Source organism: Parasteatoda tepidariorum, chromosome 5, assembly GCF_043381705.1.
Source record: "Parasteatoda tepidariorum isolate YZ-2023 chromosome 5, CAS_Ptep_4.0, whole genome shotgun sequence".
In the NCBI taxonomy this organism is placed as follows: domain Eukaryota; kingdom Metazoa; phylum Arthropoda; class Arachnida; order Araneae; family Theridiidae; genus Parasteatoda; species Parasteatoda tepidariorum.
The window spans coordinates 51097022-51119743 of record NC_092208.1 but is presented as its reverse complement, the minus strand read 5'-3'; positions in this window follow the sequence as shown (position 1 = coordinate 51119743).

Genomic DNA, 22722 nt, shown 5'->3' with positions numbered 1-22722 from the left:
TTTTATAGTTAATTTAACCAAAATCAGTACCAAAGAGCCTTGGTAAAAATTACCAAGCTTTCCGTTGTTCTAATAGTATCAGAAATGTGGTCAATTTAGCCCTATCCTGGTTGTTTTGACCGTACTTTTTTTTCTAAGTGTGCCATGACCTTTTAAATGTAAAAAACTCTTTAAACTAATTTTTTATCATTGGATTGACTACAATTAAAGTAAAATTCACTAGCAACCCAAGTCGTTATTTCGGGTATATTTCATGAAATGTTTCGAATTTATGCCTACTTCCTTCAGATCTCTAACTATCAAGTAGATATATTGCATTCAAGAAGAAGCGGATGTCGTAGGAGAAAAGAAAAAAAGAAGATGCATAGTCAATAAAAAAGGAGAAGAGAAATAGAAGAAGGAAGACCTTGCTTTGGCATCTCTTTCTCCATCCAGCTGTGTTTTTATGACTCGAAGAACATCTCCACAAGGAAAGACCGAGGCATTACCTATGGAACTGTGTCAATATGCGAATCGATCGTCCCTTGCCTCTTACAATCTCCATCCGCTCTTCTGCATCTTTTCTTGCTCCCCATCCTCCACTTTTTCTCTTGTCTCTATCTTTCTCGGTTTGCTCTGTTTTTGTTTCATCATTCGAGCTGTGTTGTTCGGATTACTAGAGTCTATCGACTTAGTAACGAAAGAGGGATTATTAACCACGATGGGAAAACATTGCAGTGTTTAGGATTCAAGGGATAAAGGATTTTTTTTTAGAGGAAACAGGAAATTAAGCTGATAATTCACAGACTCAACTAGTTCCCTTATGAGAAAATAAAAGATGCTAGATAAGCGATTATCCGTCTTATATTAAACAAACAAAATCTGGGGTCTTCATTGCAGAAACGTGACCTGATTCCAGAAGGATAACAAGTTATTTATCTTCAATGTTTGGAGGGTCGAAAAAGAAATATATTTTAAGAGGAACATTATTTACATTTATCCATTCAATATAGAACATTATTGAGAGGGCTGAGTGGATAAATGTTCGAAATTCCATGTTTAGTAAAACTGAGTAAATTAGCTTAAAGGTTTTTGCGTCGACATTTAGAAATATCACTATGCATTGCCTTTATTTATTTAGAAGTATTACTTAGCAACCACAATGGGAAAACTTTTGATGTGCGTAGGATTCATGAGGGAGAAGATTTATTTATAGGAAATAAGAAATTAAGCTGATTGGTTGAATTCCCACATTGCACAGTCTCACTTATGATATAAAAATCATGCTAGATTAACAATCACCCATGTTCTATTGAATAAACATAATCAGGTGGCTTCACAGCAGTAACGAGACCTGATTTCAAAAGGATTATATGTTATTTATCTTCAAGGTTTGGAAGGTCGAAAAAATAAAAGTACTTAAAAGAAGTATTTTTTGCATTTATATATGCACTATAGATTATAAGTATTTAGACAGCTAAGAGGATAAATTGTTAAATGACAATTTAGTGAATTTGTGAAAATTAGCTACATTATTAATATATCAGCAATAAGAAATAAAACTTACGTCTTGCCTCTATTTATTTAGAATTTTTATTAAGCACGGTAGGGAAATACCTGATGTGTATAAGTTCAAGGGTTCGAGATCTTCTCAGAAAAAAAACAGTATATTAAGCTGAAATTTCACATATTACACCGTCTTACTTAAGCCAAATAAAAGATGCTCGACAAACAATTTCCTATGTTCTATTGAACAAACAAAATCTTCATTTCAGAAACGTGACCTGATTTCAAAAGGATTAAATGTTATTTATCTTCAATGTTTCGGTGGTTGAAAAACTAAGAATAAAAGGAGTATTATTTGAGTTCATGTAGGGTGTCCCATAAAGTCTACCCTCAATATATATTTTAAGAACCCTTATAAAAAAAACTAAAAAAAGGAAACATTGTGGATTGAAAATTATCATTTAACTCTTTCACTGCGCTTGGACGAGATAACTCGTCTTCCAGGAATATTCGATGGATTACTGTCTTTGTTTGTATTGTTGTTATTGCAATTGATTAATACTTATTCAAGGGAAATAAACAAGTTGCAAAGTAATTTGATTTTTTCTTGGATTTTAACTCTGCGGGGTAACTATAAACGCAGAAAATGGGACAAAAAATTCGCCATTGACGCGATGGAAGATGAAAAGCACTTTCGAAATCTGACAAATCATAATATCAGAAGTTGAGTATAATAAGCAACAGGACTGGTTTAATTAAGAGAGGAAACAAAAAGGAGTTTAAAGATGATCATTATAAACACCTTCAAGTTTCATGCTCCAGTTAAACGAGTTTATTGTTAAATACATTCGATTTCTTCGAATGTAATTTATCAAATTTCGAAGGTATGTTGGTTTTTCTTCAGTTTTCAATGGCAATTTTCATAAAGTATTTATTTACAAACCTTAATGTGTATAAAATTGCTTTCATTTTTTATAAGGATTCTAAAAATACATATTAAAAACGGTATTCACGGAAAAAACTGAATATCGAGTATAGGTATTTAAAGAAGAGTAGATAAAGGTTCAAAGGAAAACATTAAAGAATTGGGTAAATTAGTTTTAAGTTTATATACTAAAAGTATGAAAAAAATTATGTCTTGACCTAAAATTTTGTCAGCAAGCTTACAATAAGCATGCGTATCACTCATTCAAACTGATCAAACTCGTTTTATAAAATAGGAATAAATAAATAAGAAGTTAACTCATTTTTCGACTATTATTAAATGAAATAATGAAACAAAATGTATGTTTTTTAAAGGCTATATTGCACATGGAATGGTCTTGTGATCAAGGAATTTTATAATAGTGTGAAAAATTATTTCGATTCGACCAAAAAGTTCTCAAACTATGGTGAAATACCCAAAAAGTAAAATTTACAATACGGAGCCAAAACATAGGACCACTCACCTGACCAAACTTTTATAGCTGCATGCATTTTTCAAATGATAAGTGTGATTTTTCACTTTGTTTAGAGTAATTAGAACCGTTTTAAAAAATGTATGGTGTATTAAAACGAAATATCAACTTTAGTTTTAGTTGACTTATTTGGTTTCGAGTTCATTTAATTGAAAAAAATCAAAAATAATGCGTTACTTTCTCTAGAAAAAGTTTCTGGTGCATAAAATAGGAATAAATAATCAAATTATTCTTTATACTTCAAACTTGTTGAATCCTTCATAATTTCTCAAGTATTAGTACAATCAAAACGGTTTTTGCGTCATTCTATTTAGCGTCAAAAAGTAAGGGGCATAAAAATGAAACACTATCTCACTTGTCTTTAAAAGAATGTTTAAATTTTCCATATTTTGTCGCCCTTCTGTAAATATTCGAGATGCCGGCTAAAGTTCATCTCCGAATGGACAAGCTTCCTGATTCACTAGTTATTTCCGAATTGAGCCTTTCTTTAATTCTCTTTTGACAGGGTAACTGACATATTCATTTGCATTTATGGTTTTAAATATCTTTTGAAACAAGTGAAACAGTGTTTCATAAAAATGAAACATTACCTCACTTGTCTATAGAAGAATAGTCCCGCAGTGGACTGATCGTTAAGACACGGTTCCCAGCAGATCACTGAAGTCAAGCATCACTGGCTGCTGTCAGTGTGGGGGTGGGTGACCACTTGGATTAGTCAGCGTAGGGAACCGAGGGTGTGCGGTATTGGTCCTCGTTAAACTGTTCTACCGTAAAGTGCTCGACTTCGCGTGCAGGTTGTCGAGCTACCGAAGCGGGTGCCATCCCCTCTACAGAGGATCAAAATTGTAATGGCATGTCTTCGGATCATCCTCTGGGATGCTTCCCAGACCGTCACCAATAGCCCATTGTACAGTTCTAGTGCGACGTAAATTAACTACTACTACTACTATTATAGAAGAATATTCAAATTTTCTCTAGTTTGATTTCCTTGTCGCCCTTCAGTAAATTCAAGATGCCGGATAAGGTTCATCTTAGTTGAAGGAACAAGCTTCATGTTTTTCTACTTATTTCCGTACTGAACCTTTTTTTAATTCTTTTTTGATAAGGGAACTGAAATATTCGCTTGCATTTATGTTTGCAAACGATGAGAACATACGCTGTGGGATTTGTTCTCCTTCCATTGAAACAAACCTTTAGTTATTCTTAACTGTCTTTGCAACTTTTGCATGCGCTTATCATTTATTCGTTGTATTGCAGCTCCAATATTTAAAAGCAAACAATAAATAAATAATCTTATAATTTTTGAATTTGCCTCATAATTAAATCATTTATTACGATCCGATTAATCCGATTACATCTATGTATTTAAATTCTTTATTCTGAGAATGAATTGTTTGCAGTTAGGATTCATCGATGAATTCGCAAACAAACTATCTAATATCACAGCTATTCTGCAGACAAAACTTGGCAATAACTCTCTTCGATAAATGCTCTACTGATTCTCATATGTATTTCTACCTCAACATTTCCATTACTATTATAAGTTATTGTTACGACATTTGTATAATGTTTGTTTTATGCATAAATATATAAATATTGCGAATTATAGTTGAAATATAATAAATACATTAAAATCAATTTACATTTTCTTCTAAAATAGTCACTTCTATTTCATTTATTTAATATACCATAGTTAAAATATTAAAATAATTGACAAAATTGCAGAATTATATATAATGCGTGTAACATTGCATTATCAATAATCGTTATTTTTCACAGAATGCATTAGTCAATATAACGTAAGTGGGATGGGCAAGAAAGGCAGAGTTATTTTTTTATTTTTCTTTAAATCAACTCATTTTGATTACAATATATCTTAAATATTTCAGCCGATTTTAAAAGGAAAAAAATTGGTTTCAAGTTATTTATTTTAAAAGCAAAACATATTGCAGAGGGAGGAGGGTGTACAGAATTCAACGGAAAAACATTGTTTTTGAACTCTATCATTATTATAACTCTACCTACAGCTTTTTGTTGGCAATTAAAATCAAAATTTAAATATTATTTTTTGTGAAAAGCTTATATCTAATGTAGTGCGAATTGATAAATTGCTTAAATATAGTTACGAAGCTGTATCCACATGTTTAAAAGTCCTGAGAGTAAATTGAACCAATTATACTACCTAATTTTCATGAAAAACTTTCTTCACCCATATCGATTTATCAAATTTAGATTCCTTAGTTGGAAAATAACTTTGACAAAGGGAAGGAAGTAATGATATAAAAACAAATCTCAAAATTATCGATCTTTCATATAAAGCAATTTTATTATTGATGAAATCATGGACTCAGTCTGCGAATTGATAATAATCTATTGAGGAACTCGATACAAAACCTGTCTTAGGTAACACGGTATTGTGAGAAATCTATTATTAATTCAACTTCCAAGTCAATATTTTTCCTGTTTAAACAGTCAAACCAGCGACAAAGGATATAAAATAAAAAAATAAAAAAGAGCTCGATAAGTTAGATACAAGTGTTCCGATACCGAATTTCTGTTTAATAGGATAATAAGAAGACCAATAAAATACCCAACGGCGATCGATACCTAATTTCTTGAAGCCACATGGGAAGTTGGTTAGGAAGAGATGTCAGAAAAAAAAAGCAAATCAAAACAAGAGTTTCAATCGAGAATTGCATAAAAAAAGGGGAAAATAATAGAGGAGGAAAAAAAAGGGAAAAATCTTGAGGACACAGGCGTTGAGGGTAAAAAGAAAATCCCCTGGGAACACTTTAGTATCGATACACAGAGGGATATTGCTGGTAGAGAAGGGGAAAAAATTCTTTTCTGGCAGTCTCTAGTATTTGCTGTTTGTTCTCAGAGTAGAAGAGGTGTTACAAGAATGTGTACACAAGGAATTCCTCTCTGTCCTTAATCACTGATAGGGAAAAACAAACAGGGAAGTTTCGGGAATGATGACAGGGAGATGTTAAAGAATACATTTGTTTTCCACCACTTTGATTTGAATAGCAATATATAGATAAGGGAATCTGTTTTTATGCAAATATTTTGTTAAGTTAAGGTTTTCCAGCAAAAACCTCTAAAATTTCACAAATATTCAGTTATTTTTTTTCTGTGACATTTAATTTAATCATTTTTTTTTATTTATTTCCAATGGCAGGCCAATTTAAAAGAACAAAAAGGATAAAATAACAAGAAAAACAGGGCAAAAGGAAATAAATAGAATTGAATGCATAGTGACATGCTTAGCCCATACGGGCCCTAGCTTCCCAGTAGCGTCCACACACAGTAGTGGAGATGAGCGCAGGACAGACGGAAATATGGGGCAAGTCCATGTCCTCCCTAAGGCGACAGAGCTTGCATTTAGGAGAGTCAAAAATGTTTATGCTAAAAAGGTGTTTGGCCAGACTGTCATGGCCCGTTAAAAGTCTAATGAGAGCGACTGCCGTAAACCTGGGCTGATTTGGGATAGTTAAAATACGGTTGAACCAGGTTTTGTGTATATTGCTTGTACGGAAATTCTCTGAGAGCATGTTCCGGAATGGGTTTCGGACCAGCAATTTAAATGAGTGCAGAGAGATGGAGCAACGAGATGCTTGGGCAATAGTTGTTCCTTTCTTGGCCAAGAAATCAGCTTTTTCATTACCCCAAATTCCGAAATGTCCCGAGATCCATTGGAGGACGATTTGCTTGCCTTTCAGTGTCAGGTATTTAATCATAATTTCATCGAATAATTTAAACAAAAGAACTTTGCATGCAGTATATCCTAGTTTCGTTTAGTTCTCATATTTACCCACATTGCAGTTGCAGTTACAATAATATGGTGTTTAAAGCATCTAAATTTTAAGAATGAAGTTTTTAGTTCTTTATTTCATTGGTATACTCAATGAATACCAAATTTTGGAGGGAATGAGTCAGGTTTTTCAAGAATGAGTACAGGAAGATGTAAAAGAACACATTTGGGAGCTTAACATTTGGTTAGTTAAATAAATGGACTACCATAGAGCTGGTTCAGCTCATGAAACATGAATGATTCATGAAACCATAAACTGACACACAATTAAAAACAAGGAATTTAAAATATAAAAGTGTTTAGCCTAAAATATAAAGTTTGTTTTCTATTGCTTTGAATTACAATATAAACAAAAATGTTTTGTGTACAGATTTTATAACGCTTTGATTCAAATTCACTTTTTTAAATATTTAAGTAAAAAAATACAAACAAAAACACACGTACAATTATCTTGCTTTTTCCTTAAAAATTATGAAGTTTAAAATTTAATTATATGGAATAGCTTTTATAAAGTATTTTAATAATAATGACTTCAATTGAATTTAATGTGTAAGCAGTAATGGGGAGTACGAGAGTACCGATTTCATGATTGAAGTTTGTAGTTTTTGTGATGGTTTCTATTGAAAATATTGGAAAAAAAATTATGTTTGAATGATCATGTTGAATCATGAAATCATGTTGAAATATCATGTTTGAAAATTTATATTAAAGGAGTTCCAATTAAACCAAGTTTTAGTCACGAAAAGCGATGATTGATTTTATATAGGTTACTTAAAGGGTCAAAGCAAGATTAAAGATAAAAATTTCGATGTGTATGCTAAATGATAATTGATGCACTGCATGCTAAGTGTATTTCTTTGCTTTAATTAAAAATTATATTCATGTGATATTATATAAAATAGCATCTGGCATATAGATGAGGTGATACGGTAAAATTGCATAGTAATACCTCTATTAGAGTATGTTTTTTAGCATTGGCCCAAAGAAATTTAATAACTGGATCAACTCATTAAGTTTTGTGTAGTATTCATGTTTAAGCATGCTTTAACAAATAAAGAATCAAACCCGAAACTAAGACTTAAAACATTGCTAGATAATTTTATAACAAATCTGATGATTTTTTTAAAAACTAAAAGGAAATTATTTTTAATATTTATTTTTATTTTGCTGAAAAAAAATTGAAAAAAAGTATATAAATATTTATTTATAAACTAAATTCCTTTTAAAATTATGAGAAAAAAAATGAGTTAGTTCTATGCTTTCGGTCAGATTAGCCTGGTCATAAAAACAAACAAAGGGTTTAAAGAAACCATATGGAGTGGCTTAAAAAAATTGTAAATAAAAAACAAAGCAACGTAGGGAAAAACTTGAAAAAAAAACCTAGGCGAGTTGGTTTTATAACTAAACATTTCAATTAACTCAATCCTAAATTTCAATATTTACTGCTCCTTATTTTTTAATTAAGGTAGGAAATTTTTCTCAAGGAAAAACAAAAATTTAATAATATTTTTTTTAAAAATCTTTTCTTATTTTTAAAATTCAAAACTACAGACGCGGCCCTAATTAACGCAACAAAAGATCTTGTCAGAATCTTGCTCGGCTATATTCATCTTCTTTGAAAGGTGTGATCCTTTTACTTTGTTCCTTTTCCTGCGCCAATGGCAGTGTACTTTTTGAAAAATAGTCGCCTTTCCCATGAGGCATACGGAGAGGAGATTCGATAAAATATAATAAACGATATCGCATGAATCTTTCTTTGTGAAGTCATCGGATTGAATAAATAACTTAGAACGGTAAAAGCTCCAACCATAATGGACTTCCATTCTTCTGCGAAAGTCTAAGGTAACTTTCCAAGATGCCTGATATTTATTTACGGTGATGTTTCAAAATTCATTTTAGTCGACATGCAGCCGTGACATGAAAAATAAAAGCACTTTTAGAGAAAATGTAATAGTTTTGACGGTTTCTGCATAGTTTAAAGCTGTGATTTATTTTTATACACTTCAGAGAAAATAAAATAGAACCCTATACTAAAGTGCGTTAAGAAATACAGCCCTTATATTTTTAAAGAAAATAAGACGATATAAACGGGGCATCCTTACTCTGTAAATAATTTCAGATCAAATTACGGTAAAAAGTACCGGCATTCAGGATATGCAAGTACTTTTTAAGTTACAATTCATTTTTACCGGAACATGTTACTAACAAAAAAAATCTGATATACCGTAATTTTGTGAGTAATAATTGTTTTAAAATTACTGAATTTCTTAAAAAAAAACTAAATATTACTGCAAAATTAACTGCTTAATATTTTACGGTTGAAATGTTTTTTATGGTAAGATAGATTTTACGGATGATGCATCTAACTCGTTCACCTCCGGATCACATTATAGTACTATATACGGTAATTTGATCCGGAATGTTTTATTGTTATAGTCATTGATCCAGTGATCGGATCAGCATTGATTATTATTTGGTTCTTTGTAATTGAATTGAGTGAATAAAATTTCGTGTATTGTCATTATTCAGATGTAAGCGCTTGCTTTATTTAAAAATAAATATAAAGACAAACAAATAAGTGAAAAATAATTTGCAGTTTTATAACTTATGTGAATAGTGATATCTGAAATGCAGAGTGTGGAAAAAAATAGAACACTTAAAATAATTCTGGATCAAATTACGGTAAAAAGTACCGGCACCTAGAATACCATGATATTTTTCTTTCATGAAATCCATTTTTATAGAAACATGTTTTAAACAATCTGTCATCCGTGATTTTTATGGTAATAATTTCTATAAAATCTCTGAATAAATATATAAATATTACTAAATAAACAAATATTACAGTTAAATTTACGGAATAATGTTGTACGGTAAAAATGGATTTTACGGATGATACTTCACTAAAATTTCCGATACTTAATATCATAATTTAATTAATAATTTTATACAGTGTAATAACGTTTGATCAAATGATTTGATCGGTATCAATTATTATTAAGTTTTATGTATAACTAGATTAAATATATATAAGATAACAAGTATTTAAAATTATTTAGATCTAAGCATTTGCCTAGTTTAAAAAAATAAAATTATATTTTTGTTATAATTAGTTTAGAGTTTAACTTTAAGAGTTATGACTTTTTCTCAAAATTTGTGACTAAGGGATTAGGAATGAACACATTGGAAGCATTTGTTGTGAGTCATGTCAAAATATTTTCTCCACTTTTGGATCAGAATTAAAATTTGGGGTATATTAGAATATTTATTTCTGTTTGAATTTTAAAAAAAACTATATGCCCGTTAGAAGGAAAAAGTATCAATATGTATTAAAAATAAACTTCCATTATTAGTAAATAATGAAATGGTATGTTCTAACGTTTTTGGTAATTTTAACAAAACTGTTAGAACATACCATTATTAATGTTCTAACTGTTTTGTTAAATTACCACCTTTCCAATTAGCAATATAACAAATAGTAAGAAAATATTCTAAGTAAAACCAAAAAAATAAATTGGTGGGAGTGTTCTTTAATAGATATTTAATTAGAAATAAATTACATTGAAAAAAAATTTAAATTTAAATATAAATGAACGAAATTAGTGAATGAAAATTTAAAATCGGAATATAATAATTCAGAATTAAATCAGATTGAACCTGGAGTCTACCTGATATTTCTCCTCAAGTGAAAAACTTTTTAAATATTCATATAATATTGGATCGGAATAAATTAAAGAGACATGGACTAAATTGAGTTACACAAATGAGTTAAAAAGGATTAAAAACTGGCATTTACAGATGTTTGTTACAGCTGTTGTTTTTGTAACAAATCTAAATAAATAAAACCACCATAAATTGTTTCAAGCCCTTAAAATATGTTGCAAAATGCGAAAAAGTCAAAACATAATTAAAAATGGGATAAAATCGTTCCGTTTTGCATTCTATTCATTTAAAAGTATACAGCGTAAAGAATTATATAATATTATGAAGTAATAATTTTATTAAAAATTATACTGTAAAAGAAATAATTTATTACAAACTGTATTATAAATTATTTATGATCTTAACCATTAACCATCATATTATTTCATAATATAAGGATTCAGCCTAAAATTCAACATATATCAATTAACCAATCTAAAAATTTTTTTTCGAAAATGAAATTTTCGTACAAAAGGAACTGTTTAATATAATGTTTAAAAAGTAGATTCTTACTAAGGATTTTTACAATAGATTTAAGGGCAGTGTTAACCCAGTGGTTAGAGCATCTGACTCTGATTCAGAGGGGACGAGGATTGATCCTCGATTCCAATAGAACCCGCCGAGTACATGTGATATACGCGATTGTAAAATCTGTATAATCAAAAGTCCTGTGGTCAGTCAACGAGTGGTTCCATGCCGGATACAGAGATGTGAAGAAAAAAAAAATTTCCCCTTCAGATCTATGTCTAAATTGAAGAAGTGGCATCAATGAGATCAAATCTACAAAGGATCAAAATTGATCATCGATTCCGCTGTGACCCACCGAGTACACGTGATATACGTGCTCGTGACATCTACGAAATCATTAGTCCTGTGGTCACTACGTTGAGCAGTAGGAGCATGGTCACAGAGATCTAGAAAAAATTTCCTTCCCCTTCATATCTATATCTAAATTGAGAAAGTGGCTTCGTGAATGGCTCGCAAGCTTGGCTTGTTCAGGCATCGTTAGAAACAAAAAAACTAATGTAATATTGTAATTTTTCTATGCCATAAATATGCCACAACTAAGATAAAAATCTTTTAAAACAGTTGTTTGATTACAAAATAAATAACTTTTAGAATGTGTAAAAAAATGGTTTTATTACCCATTTAATTAAGAATTTTCTTACAAAATTATTTTTTACATTATATATTATATTAATCATGCAGGACTGCTTAGTACTTTTTCTAATATCATTTCCTCCAGCATAATCTGTCATACATTTTAGGAAATTGTAACCCCTTTTCAAATGCTCAGGAAATCGTCACGGTGATTTTTCTCTCCCCAAGGGGAATATGATAATACAATTATAGAGGAAATTCCATAACCTACAGATCACCACGGCATTTCCGTCTCTAGCTAATGCCTCCACTAATTAAGCTTAATTATTCCTCCGTGTATCCTTCGGCCATATAATGAAATAATAAGTCGTTCAGCAGAAATGAATGTAGCAAGCACACATCACATAAAGTTTTGATAATTTTAGTTGCTTTTCGAGAAGTATCTGCATTAACTCATCTGCTAGCCTCGTAGCAATTATGACGACACATTTCACTCCAAAGAGAACTTGAATTATTTTTGTTGTGAATGTATACAGTAATGAACATTGCTGCACAAATTAAAAGCAGAATGGTCTTCTTGGAATACTATTAATATATTTTGAAAGTTGTTTGTTTTCAGTAAAATTTTGTTTTTACTATCTTTAACAATTTTGTATTTCATTCTTAAATTAATCAGTCAGTTCATAAATAATGAGTTATAAACTACTTTAGTACAAAAAAAAAAACATTATTCTTTAAATTCTAAATTTAAAAAAAAAGAAAACAATAGGTATTCTACAACTAATTTTTATTTGAAAATTATAAATGCCATTCAAATGCAAGTTTAAGAACCTTAATTGCTATTTTCTACATTGATTTTCCCTTTTTTTCAATCATAACTTTGAAACTTGTTTACTTATATCTTAATTCACTTACTTTAATTTTCAATTTGTTTATTAAATTTTCAATTTGTTATTTGTCAATATCAAAGATTTTAATGGGGGAACGCCAACTATTTTTTGAGTTTCTATAAAAAGCTATGCACAGCAAATAAGAATACTATAAGCGGGCCACATTTAACTGATTTGCTTTTAGAAACTGTCTCTCATCTGGAGTTAACTTTAGATGGTGAGTAAAAAAAAAATCAAAAATTTTTAATAAGATGTGCTTATTAGAAAATAGAAAATTTCTAATAAGATGAGCATAGCAGCCAACGTGATTGATCACCACACACGCCTCACCACTGACCCTGCTCCCAGTCCCTGGGGACAGACAGTGAGTTTGGAGCTCTTCAGCTACCCGTGATGGCCATTTATGTTAAATGTTAAAAAAAAAAATGAATAAATAAAAAAAATACCTGTGACGTGACTAGCTATTTTATATTGTATTGTTATTGTCGATGTCCATCCTTTGAGTCTGTAATGTAACGCTGCTAGTTAATAAATGTAAAATTAAATTGTCGCTACTAGGCCGGGATAGCCTGGTCAGTGGGGTGCCGGGCCCATGTCCAAGAGTTCGTGGGTTCGGTCCCCTCCCATCGAAGACTCCCCGTGTAGTAAATGGTGACTGATGCACGTTAAATCTGTCGAGTCTCAAAGTCCTCCATGTTCCCATAACAAATCAATACCTCTGGGGGTACCGATCCAGGAGTTTCCTTGTCTTCTGGATTGATTCAAAATTACAAGGCTACGGCGTTGAACATTAGTAGTCGTAAACCCAAAAATTGGGTCGGCTGTTTAACGGCGGTCATAAAATGAAATTAAATTAAATAAGATGTGCATGAGCCATGGTGGCTTAGGGGACAGAGCGCTCGCCTCGTAATGGTCGAATTCAAGGTTCGAACGCCAGCGTTGGCTGGCCGATATGGATTCTGCCCCCAGCTCGCACTGACCACAAATATATCTTCAGTGGTATATGGATCAAGGGTTAGCCGTCAGGCTGACAGAGGAAGTTTTTCATTTTTTTCTTCGTGTAATGCAAGTTGTTTCAGTTCCATCAAAAAAATTTCCATGAAGGCTAATCTAGCCCAATGATTGATTAGGAGTTCTTTTGTCTTCTGAATTAGGTTTAAAATTACAATGCTACGAAGTAGAACTCTGATAGTTTTAAACTCAGAATTTGGCAGACTGTTCAACGCCAGTTATAAAATAAAGTAGAATGTGCTCGTTTATTAGGAAACAGAGCGCTCGCCTCCCTATGAAGAATCCCTAGAGCTGAGTGGACGATAAAAATTCTGCTTCGGGCATGCACTAACCGAAATGCTCACATAAAATATCTTCAGTGATAGACAAATCATGAATTAAAATTATCTTGCCGTTGGCCTAACCTTGGAGGTTTTGCTGTTTCTCTCCAAGTAAGGCAAATGCAGGATAGTTTCATCAAAAAGGTTAGTTTTTCCCGATGCTTCATTCAAGAATTTTCCTGTCTTCTGGATAGGGTTCAAAACTACAGGGGTACGGAGTTGAACCTTGATGGTCGTAAACTCAAAATTGAGTTGGCTGTTTAGCACCGGTGATGACATAAAAATAAAATAAGATGTGCATAAATTAAGAACAAAAAACTTCTCATTTAGTCAAATGGGATTATTTAAACTACTTTTCACCTTAAATCACCTTCCAATTTAAAAATATTTAATTTGGAGATTAATAAGTTATTTTAATTTTTGTTAAACCAGCTTTAAAGGCTGGCCACACAGTGAGAGATCTAGCGGTAAGTAAGTAGCATACGACAAGCAGATCCCCATACTTTTGCATTATCATGCGTGTCTCGCATCCTACGGCAAAAAAATAGGAATTCGCGACGTTATGCTTTTTTCTCACAGCTGGCTTCCTCAGTGTGTGATCAGCCAAAAAATTTTAATCTATCACAATATTTCGGGACGGAAAAGTATCTTAGTTTCCAAAGCATAATATTTACGGTAAAAGTTACAAAAGTTACTTTTATTTTTATTCACATAAGAAAATGACAAACTCTTACAAAAAACGAAACATGAAGTATATAAAGAACTTCAGCAAGAGAAAAAAGTCACTGTCCCCTCAGATGTCAGCACTCTAATGTCTTTTCACCTCGGAGTCTTCACGCAGGGCCATGCATCCCACATAAAGACTCCTGTACATGACTTAGTCTTTCACACAGAGTGTTCCATTTAGACTTTTAAAAAAATAAGGTGAATGCATTCCATCAGGCATTTATGACCCATCTCATGTATAAATTCCGCGACACCTTTAAGTTACCAAAGTAGGCAACTAACATTAGTTAAACGATTTCTTATTCGACAGAAAACATACAAATATCGTAGTCTGAAGCCATGAGGTGTTGAACTTCAATCGCATGGACGGTAAATAGGATTTAAAACTTTAAATAATGTTTCTAATATTTTAATACGCATAATGTAGTATGTAATATTTGCACATAAATTTAAAATATTTGAAAAAATAAACAACTTTTAGCTGTATTGCTTATTATCTAGTAAGATAATTCGTTTTTACAACAATCCTGTGAGATGACAAATAAAATGACATCGTTATTTAAAAAGATATTACGATTCATCATTGTCAAACTTTAAGAACTGGAGATCTTTTTTTAATGTACTTAAAACCCATTAAACGCCGCCATATAAACCGTTGATAAAAAATTGGAATTTTGGTATGTTTTAAGGTGTAATAGACATTTCTAATCATATGAGCTTTAAATTTTTAAGAAAAATTTAATTGGTTAAAAGATATAATAGGGTCCCAAAATGGGAGACTTGGCGTTTAATAGGACTAACATAGCTCACTTACACACTACGCTGGAAGTTAAACGATTAGTTTCATTACTTGTATATATTTTGATACAAATTGCCAGATCTATTTTAATGGGATCAATAAAGTTAAATTTGAAGTAAACATGCTTGAACGAAGAAGCAAAATAGTTCATAAATATTTTTACCAGTTTTATTATTATTCTTCAAATTTGCCTGTTCTACATTTTTGTATGAAACGAAATTGTACACTTTTTGTGAAGCATTACTTTACATTTTTCACAACACAAAGGAATGTTCTTTTTGCACAACTTATATTTTGACTGCTTACCAGCCTGTGTAATTAAGTGAACTCCATCAAATCGAATGTTGGTATTTACTTGCCCATGTGGTCCAAGTCCATTAGGCAAAGTCTCCGGTCCGTCCCATGACTACATCACGAAGAAATGTTAATTTTGACATCTGTACATTAACCTCACGATGAATCCTCCATGCTGTTACCACAGTCATGTTAAGAATGCTGGTAAAAAAGGGCCACCACCACTTTTTACACTTTATTTTTGATCTGTAAGAACTGAAATCACTCAAGAATATAAACACCACCCATGTTCTGATTATATGAGGCAACTATTCCAGGTGGAGGAAAATCAGTTTTCTTCCTGGACTTTTGGCACCAACGTTTTACACGTCCTATTGGTTCAATTCCCTCAAAATTTGATGCCAGGAATACAGTTTTATTGTCTTAACACTCTTTGTTGTAACGCAGACACAATGCTACAAGTGCGTAAAACTACATTTATGACCTGAGAATTTATCAGTATCTAATATTTCCATATAATCAATGCTTGCTGCGCAGTTAAAAACCTGCGAGCCACTTTTAAAAAGTTCCTTAGAAAAAAAGAACCACACTTACCGAACGATTAGATCAAAATACTGAGAATTTTTTTTTTTTTTATCTTTCAGTTTGAAACATTCTATGTGACAGAATGGATAATGGGAGGGGTCACAATGAGCAATGCAACACCTGCATTGATAATATTTGACCTTCAACAACAAAAGAGAGTATGACGAAAAGGAATCCATAAATATTTGCCTTAATGTAAATGTGTTGAGGATGGTGTTAGTCACAGAATGCCAAGTCTCCCATTTTGGTCTTTAAATAAACAACTGTAAAATCGGTCTAAATCAATTTATTTAAATTTTGTTTGTAACTATATGAAGACAAAACAATTGTTTTGTATATTCAATATTTTTAAATTTCTAGCCTTGAAAAAAAATTTTTTTTTCTGAAATTATTTTCATTTGAATTAAAAAAAGCGATTTTGATTACATTTAGGCAATTTCTAAGCAAACAATTTACATTTTGAACCTTCTGTGAAAATTTCTAATAAAACTAAGAACTTTCAACAGTCGATAAAAAAGTATAAAAAATATGCATGTGAATTACTCAGCGAAAAAAAAATTCTTAAACAAAGGTTCCCAAAATGGGAGACTTGGCGCTTAATGGGTTTTAAATGACCACCACACATATATGAAACTTTAAGTGTGGTAATAAGTTCATATTGTACAGACATTCAAGCATACATATTACTCTTCATTTCGAATTGGAGCATATACGACAGCTACTATCTTGACCCATTTGTGAACAGATGTTTTACCCACTTCCATGCCTTGTTAAATGTATTAAATTCGTTGGAAACAAACCTTCGTAAATTTATTTTAGACCTTTATTATTTTATATTGTTTTGACAATCCCAATTAAAAATTTGTCTTACCGTGAAATACCCAGGTTAACTACGAATACAATTAATTCATTTTTATTAATTTAAAAATTGACAGGTTCTTGACTGGTTCTCCCGAATATTTAAGAAAACTTAAACTTTTCCACTGCGTGATCGGAATGAATCTTATTTATTTATGATTTAGATATTTTGAACCATGTTTTCATTTTAGAAAGTCAAATGCTTACAAATATCTAACTTTTTATTTCAACGAAAATATCATCCAGCCTTGAATAAGAAGTTTTGTTCATTAATAGATTTTCTTTTTTAACACTGGTACTTACAATGGACAACTGGTAAAATTTTCATATTATTACGTGGATAAGTTAACTGTAAGCGGATCTTAAATCCAAATGTAATTATTTTCCTCATAAAATCCTTTTTGTTGTTCTGAGTATAAACAAAAACCGGTTTTGAAGCTTGCGAAGAAGTTTACCTTTCCTCATAACCAAAGCTAATTTCGTAATAGAACCGTAATAAACTTTTCTCTTGCTTGAAGACTAGAGTACGAGTAAACAAACGAAAACTTCGCCCTATTCACAATGCGTATTCTAGTAAACCAAATTTTTATGATAAAAATATATTCCTATTTCCAAGAACCAATTATGGCACAAACTTTTTATCTAAAAATATTGTTAAATTCTAAAAAAATTTCTACCTATTTTTATCACAATCTTATAGAACAAGTTAAGACTAAAAGGAAATAATGTTGAACTTTATTCTGCAAGTAAAAGGCTTTTCTAAAATATAATCTCGAAATTTTAAACATACCATTCATGTTTTAAACTTTACGTGTAATGATAAAAGCAGCTATCAAGTATTCTCCAGTATATATATGTGTGTATTCAGGGTTATTCATCGAAAATTCCTATCACTTTTAAATGGAATATATGAGAGTAGCTCTTCCCGTATTTAAATCATCCACGAAATCTGCAACTCGAGTAATACTCTACCGAAGTCAAAATCTACGAGAATGTTGTAGAAGCCTTCGCAGCATTTTATTAATCCGTACGGAGCATGAGGAGCAAATTGACGCGAAGAGATGAGACTTCCGGGATCAGGGAGTCAAGACTAACGAATTAATGTTGCTATGGTAACAACATGCCGTATCCATTAAACTTTGAAGCTTGGAGGAAGCTCTTGAAATCCTTTTCCTTTTTTACTTTTTTTTAAAAAGATTTCGAAAAAAATATCCTTAATAGTCGACGAATGTCTTAAAAGAATGGATCCTCTTGAAAATCCATTTTGTTTGAAAGATGATAGGACACGGATTTATTACCATGTTTATCGGCTGAATTAAGAGGAAAGTTCTTTTTTTTCTATTTATCAAAGAAACTTAGAATTGCTTTTTCTTTATTCCGTTTAATAAATTATTTTCTTTACATAAGTCTATATTACGCAAAAGATATAAACAGAATTCAGGAAAGTATCTTATAATTGATAGAAATTAAATTTGCATAAGATGTTTTCTTCGGTATCATTATAATATTATGAAAGAAGGTACCAAAAAATCTAGATTTGTTCTTTTTTCATTTATATTCTTTATGGAGTAAATTTTTTTGTCAACTTATCGTTTTTATAAAAGTAAATTTCTTGTACAAAGCTTTAATCTTGATCTTGAATTATAATTTAGTATTTCAAAATTAAGTAAATTTTAAGTTAAATCGAGATTATCGTTTAAATTTCGAATATAATTATGTGATAGGACAGATTCTGTTCNTACATAAGTCTATACTACGCAAAAGATATAAACAGAATTCAGGAAAGTATTTTATAATTGATAGAAATTAAATTTGTATAAGATGTTTTCTTCGGTATCATTATAATATTATGAAAGAAGGTACCAAAAAATCTAGATTTGTTCTTTTTTTATTTATATTCTTTATGGAGTAAATTTTTTTGTCAACTTATCGTTTTTAAAGTTAAATTAAAGTAAATTTAAAGTTAAATCGAGTTTCTGAATGTTCTTGATCTTTTTCACAAACAATATAACTTAAACGTACAATCTTTGTTATTTTACTGCAAGATTATCGTTTAAATTTCGAATATAATTAGAAATTATAAATTAAATAAGACAAAGATATGCATTAAATTTTGCATAATTATACAAGACGCATAAGACAAAATATTTGAACCATGTAGTATTAATCAAAGAGTTAAAATACAGATAAGGAAATGCTCATACATTTTCGATAATCACGTCTGCTATATTCTTATTAATGAATACATAAATACAAACCTTTTTCAGTGAAACAGTGTCTGTCAAGATTATATTCTTTAGGTCTAAAACCAAGATCAGTTAGTTAAGAGTTTTAACTGTAACTGATTATACGTCATGATAAAATATAATATGCTGCTTATATGTTGCAATCTGGCCCAACAGCTTACTGTGATTATTCCAATGAAAATGTTTAAAGATCTTGGAGTTTTCATATTTTCGGAATTAAAATTTTTTATACGCTCTCAGAAATAAAACTCTCATCTTACGCCGTTCAGCAATCCTTTAGCAGTATTTCGTTGATTTTGAGACTCATTTTGTCAGGAAAACACGTAATTTCTGAAGAAACGCGAACTTATAGATATATGACGAAATTGATTCTTGAACTTGAACCTCATTCTAGTGCATTGTGAAAGATTGTTAACTTGAATGATGAAACTAGAATAAAGATCAGACAATGAAAAATAGAATTATCCTGTTCAGGCATCGGTATAATTTACTTCTCTGTTCTATTTGTCCTTGTGTTATGCCCCCTAAATGGTACCTAATTTCGCAATATTTGAGTATTCATTTTTTGCACCACGAATTTACATAAAAATCAATCATCAAAAATGATAAAAATGATTTAGTTACAAACAAATTAATACAGTCAAATTCTTTGCTCTATCTAGAAATTTCTTTCAAGAATTCAATTATGTCAAACAAATTTACGATGTAAATTGTAGAAACATATTTATGGTTTTGAAAGCGTAAGATGGTATATTTTAACATGTTGTTGCTGCACATGTTATTGTTACTTTCTGTTTTTATTGTTACTTTCAAATATAACCTATTTTACATTCACAAACTACGCACAATTTCACGTTCTTGACCATCTAGTGTTTAATATTGTAACAGTGCTCCTTGCAATTGAAAGCTAGTTATGCTATTTTTAGCGGAAAATTGCGCAAAAGCAAGAGACATGCTGTCTAGTTTGACCATTTGCAAAACCAACAAAAGTTTAGAATGGATTTGAACTCACTAGAAGCGTGCCCAACATTTACACAACCTCCTGTTTCACTTAACTTTTTAAACTTGTATATTTCTACAAAAAAATCACAAAAAATGACATTTTTACTAAGAATTTGTAGCTTTCATTAAACAAATTCACTGCATTACATTTGAAACTGATTTAATATTTGAAGTCCCCACATACGAATTAGGCAAGATTTATATAAATGTACCAGAAAATTTGCTCCTCAGTTTAATCCATATAAATATATAACATTTTGTAACTAACTATAATGCATTAATATGAGATCCATAAAATGCTTCTTCTCCATAGTTTTCAGCAATCTCATGTGCTAGTGTAGCCCTTTTCTTTGTTGATCTACCCTCATATATTTTTAGAGCAGGAGCCAAGATTTTGCATTCCTCTTCAATTTTAACATATTCTTTGGCTGTTGGGCATACATTTAATTACATAGGTTTCAAAATTTGTCAATAATCCCTTGTATTCTTCATTAAAATTTATTACAACTAAATAAGTTGCAATTTAAGCTATTTATATTGAAAATACCATTAATTTTTTATATAATTTAAAAAAAAGCATTTTATAATAGTTAAAGTGATAGCAGTTTACTAAAATATTTTGATAGGAGTTAAAAAATCCATTAATAGGTGCATAATTTCACTCATACATGCATGCCACAGCACGTCCTGACTCGCGCTCAGCGCTCCACATATAATGCTTGAACTTGTACATTTTTACGAAAATCAATTCAATATTTTGGAAAATAAGATAATTTGTTTCCTTTTTAGAGTGAAGATATATGTTTGGTTTATGCAACAAATTAGATTTTGAATAAAGTAAATTTAATGTAATTAAATTTAATCAAGTACTCATATGAATGATTTATCTTGAATTAAATGAATTCGAAGATTTTTGTTATACTTATAAGTGATAAAGAAAAATATTTTAGATTTAGGATTTTATAATTAAAACATTTTCTCTTTTTAAAGCATTAAAAATAAGTAGAGTGAGGCATTTTTAAACTTTTTTTTTCATATTTAAAGGAATTTTTAAACATTAATATATATATGTATTATTTCTGTATTCAATATCTGATTGTATAAATCCCGTCCTATTCTATAAATCCCTTCGTATGTATTTTTACAGCCGGAAATAACAAAAAAATAATCTTTAAGTGCCACAAACACTTAATAGCTTAATATAAAAGATTCATTAAAAAATTATTCATTGACTTAATAATATTCATTGAATTAATAATTTTTCATTAAAACATTATTTTTTCTGAATGTACAACATTTTTAATTTCCAATTATGCAGCCAATCGTTATACTCACTGCCTTGATATAGAAGTTATGACATTAGTTTAGTCTATTAAGAATTTAATATTGAATTTTAAGTAATTTTGACACAATCTGTACCACATTACATGTAGAAACAAAATAAAAAAACTGTTTTTCTTTTCGCATTCATAAAAGCTTCTGAGCTATTCTAACGCTTTAATTCCTAGAGTGAGCTACTAGTAACCTTCTGCCAAAAAAATACTTTCATTTAGTTTATAGCCTATAAACTAACATTTCTAGTAAATATGAAATAAACTTAACACGATAAAAACATCCACGCGAGCTACTAATAGTTTGAGGTAGACAGTTTGACGATTACTGTTTATTTTTTGTGAAGTTTGGAGTATTGACAATGATTGGGAATATAGAGAGAGAGATACATTATTGGTGATTTTCAAAACCAAGCACTGCAAAAAGAAAACCAACCCTGGATATCTAACGTTAATATTACATAATTTGGCATAATAGTAAACACCAAAAAATCATAATCATTAAATAAACTTGTAAAAAATCATAAAATGAACCAGTAAGAGTAAATTTTTTATGCTAAATTGAAAGTGATTAAAAGAAAGAAAGATTCGAAATAGATTTGAATCAGTGGTTGTATAACTATGAATAATAATAATTACGAAAAGAAAAGATAAAATATATATTTCTCTGTGAATGGAATTTAATTTAGAAAGGAAAATATTAAAAAAAAGAAACGTTTACAGCTGCTTCTGCTTTTTATAAAAATTAATTTAATGTCATATTTATTTAGAAAGTTATTAAAAATATTTCAATATTAATATGAATTCAAAAATTTCACGAAAATAAAAAGTCGTAAAATTCGGCCATTATAAGTATCATATATAATGATTATAATGACATGACAGACCTTTTTTTAAGTGTACTTAACCTAATTTTCAATCGAGACTCATACATGCAGGACACAATAGGTAGCTAAAATTCACACATCCATTTCCTGTGATCTATGTCGATCCTAAGCCATACGCATTCATTAAACAATACACATTTTGTCGAAAAAGTTCTTAAGAAATCGGACTGTTGTCCAATAGAGCTGGGGTTCGACCCTCGACTCTTCTAACTCG